Source organism: Aethalodelphis obliquidens, unplaced genomic scaffold (assembly GCF_003676395.1).
Source record: "Aethalodelphis obliquidens isolate GAN/ISIS:26980383/991018 unplaced genomic scaffold, ASM367639v1 scaffold32, whole genome shotgun sequence".
Classification (NCBI taxonomy): Eukaryota; Metazoa; Chordata; class Mammalia; order Artiodactyla; family Delphinidae; genus Aethalodelphis; species Aethalodelphis obliquidens.
Window position 1 is genome coordinate 21,847,387 of NW_020837976.1, and position 3,248 is coordinate 21,850,634.

General features: G+C 43.0%; 1 pseudogene; it reads left to right on the plus strand.

Annotated features, from left to right (window-relative positions):
• Positions 1-250: 250 nt before the first annotated feature.
• Positions 251-1,633, plus strand: LOC113631274 (elongation factor 1-gamma-like; annotated as a pseudogene).
• Positions 1,634-3,248: the final 1,615 nt, after the last annotated feature.

The window sequence follows — 3,248 nt, forward strand, 5'->3', positions numbered from 1 at the left end:
TATTTTAAAAGACCATTAATGTATTAAGTAAGCTGAATAAAGATTGAGCGTGTGCTTCAAAAATCATAGTGTTGTTTAAGAAATGGGATAATTTAGCTCAATTGACTTAATGAATCTTCACATTATTGATAAAATCTTCATGCTAGCCTTCCCTCTAAGAGCCTTACGCATCACTTTTATAAGGTACCCAGCTTAAAATGATCACATAGTAATGTGACAATAAATTAGCCCCTTTCTCTGCAGAATCACCATGGCGGCTGGAACCTTGTGCACATATCTTGAAAACTGGAAGGCCTTCAAGGCCCTCACTGCCACTCAGTACAGCAGGGATCAAGTCCATGTGCTCTCCGCACCACCCCACTTCTATTTTGGCCAAACCAACTGCACCCCCGAATTTCTCAGTAAATTTCCTGCTGGCAAGGTTCCAGCCTTTGAGGGTGATGATGGATTCTGTGTGTTTGAGAGCAATGGCATTGCCTCCTATGTGAGCAACGAGGAGTTGCGGAGAAGTACTCTTGAAGCAGCAGTCCAGGTGGTGCAGTGGGTGAGCTTTGCTGATAGAAACATAGTTCCCCCAGCCAGTACCTGGGTGTTCCCCACCTTGAGCAACATGCACCACAACAAGCAGGTCACAGAGCATGCAAAGGTGGTGGTGAGGCAAATTATGAGGCTGCTGGATGCTCACTTGAAGACAAGGACTTTTCTGGTGGGCGAACGTGTGACAATGGCTGATATCATAGTTGTCTGCACCCTGTTGTGGCTTTATAAACAGGTTCTGAAGCCTTCTTTCTGCCAGTCCTTTCCTAATACAAACCACTGGCTCCTCACCTGCATTAACCAGCCCCAGTTCTGGGCTGTCTTGGGTGAGGTGAAACTGAAAAAATAGCCCAGTTTGATGTTAAAAAGTTTGCAGAGAGCCAGCCTAAAAAGGACACCCCATGGAAAGAGAAAGTTTCTCGAGAAGAGAAGAAGCAGCCCCAAGCTGAGCGGAAGGAGGAGAAGAAGACAGCTGCCTCTGCTACTGAGGAGGCGCTGGATGAATGTGAGCAGGCATTGGCTGCTGAGCAGAAGGCCAAGGATCCCTTTGCTCACCTGCCCAAGAGTAACTTTGTGTTGGATGAATTTAAGCGCAAGTACTCCAACGAGGACACACTCTCCGTGGTGCTGCCGTACTTTTGGGAGCACTTTGATAAAAATGGCTGATTCCTGTGGTACTGCAACTACTGCTTCCCTGAAGAGCTCACCCAGACATTCATAAGCTGCAACCTTATCAATGGAATGTTCCAGCAATTGGACAAACTGAGGAAGAATGCCTTTGCAGTGTCATTCTATTTGGAACCAACAATAGCAGCTCCATTTCTGGAGTCTGAGTCTTCCGAGACCAGGAACTTGCCTTTCCCCTGAGTCCAGATTGGCAGGTGGATTATGAGTCATACACATAGCAGAAACTGGATCCCAGCAACGAGGATATCCAGCCGCTGGTTCAAGAATATTTTTCCTGGGATGGGGTCTTCCAGCATGCGGGCAAAGCCTTTAATCAGGGCAAGATCTTCAAGTGAACATCTCTTGCCATTGCCTAGCTGCCTGCACCTGCCTTTCAGGGAGAATGGGGTCATTAAAGGAAACTGAACATTGAACCCTTTCCTGCCCTGCCTCCTTCGTGGGTCATGGTTTCTTCAAAGGGGAGTAGATATTTTGAAGCAGGGTGTTGTCTATACCTGCAGGACCTTCCTGTGCAGGAGAGAAGCCTTCAGAAGAGCAGAAAGAGAGGTTTCTCCTCGGTTTTGATTTTTTTTTTAATTGCCTTGCCTCTCCTGTGATGACGATCTTCTAGGCTAGCTGGGAAACATTGGATGTAGTTAGGAGGTGGTGAGACAGGGCTTTGTAACTACCTAATTCCAGACCTTCCTGCATGAAGGGGGAGAATACCTGCTGATGGGGTGAGAGCACAGAATGAAGAGTGACTTAACATTACTTCCTGCAGCTGCCCTGTGAGGTGGGGCAGCAGCCGTATCCAAGAGTCATAGTTTCAACAATTCAGACAAACAGCAAGAAGAGGTACAGATTCCTTGGAACAGATACTGGCCTGTGGGCCCTAACCTGGCTGTGGATCATCTCTAGGGTATCCCTATTTTATAACAAGGAAGTGGGGTTCAGAGATTTAAGCAAGTTGCCTGTGATCACACATCTTAAGTGGTGGAGGCAGGATTTTGAACCAAGTGGGTGTCACTGGAGCCTGAACCTTAAACATGCCCTACTGCTTCCTGCAATGTAGAGCAGTCAAAAATGTCAGTTAACAACCCTGAAAAATATTATAAAAATAAAAAAACAATAAATTATATTGCCAGCTTAAAATGAAAATAATCTAAGAGAACTTACCTAAAGATCAAATAATAAAATAGGTGATACCAAAAGTCCCTTTTAAATTTTAGTCCTGAAATTGTCCATTAGAAAGACATGCATTTCTGAAGAAGGAAAAAGAGTCAACACACCTGGTGCCTACAGTTATGCATATGTATTTCCAAAATGACACCAATTAACTCTAAGATGATAAAGTGACCAGTGTACAGGCTGTATAATGTAATGTGTTGTTTCAACTAGGAATAATTGGTGAATGTATATAAATATACATTCTAGAGGTAGAAGAGTCCCATTAAAGACTCCATATGACATCTCCCAAGTCATACACAATGAAGGTTAATAACACTCATTAAAATAAAATAGTACTCATATAAAGACATTGGGAATTCAAATATTCTCCCATAATATAGAATGTCATTACTAGATAGTTTTAATTGCAGAGTGACAGGAGATTATATATGAATATTTGGAAAAGAAAATGCAACTGTTGCTTCTTTGCTGTATTTCACATCTATCCACATTAAAACTGACCTTATTGCAGTGTTTCTGCTATGTCCAAGTGCTCTAAATCTCCAGAAAGTCACCATCATCCTTTGGGCTCTCTCCAAATTTATGCTATCTTTAGTATTCATGAACATGAATCCTTAAACTTCTCCATAGAAAAAGCATAATTTTAGATCCTTTTCCCTTCCCCACATCCAGACAGTCATGGTGTCCTGTGTATTCAGTGATGATTCCACAGCTCCTGTTCAGGTCCTCATTGTCTCTCACATGGATAATTGTGGCAATAGATTCCTGACTTCTCTGTTATCTCTTCTCTAAAATCTTTCCTTTACACGGTGACCAAATTTATCTTCTTAAATCACAAGTCAGATAATGTCTGCTCC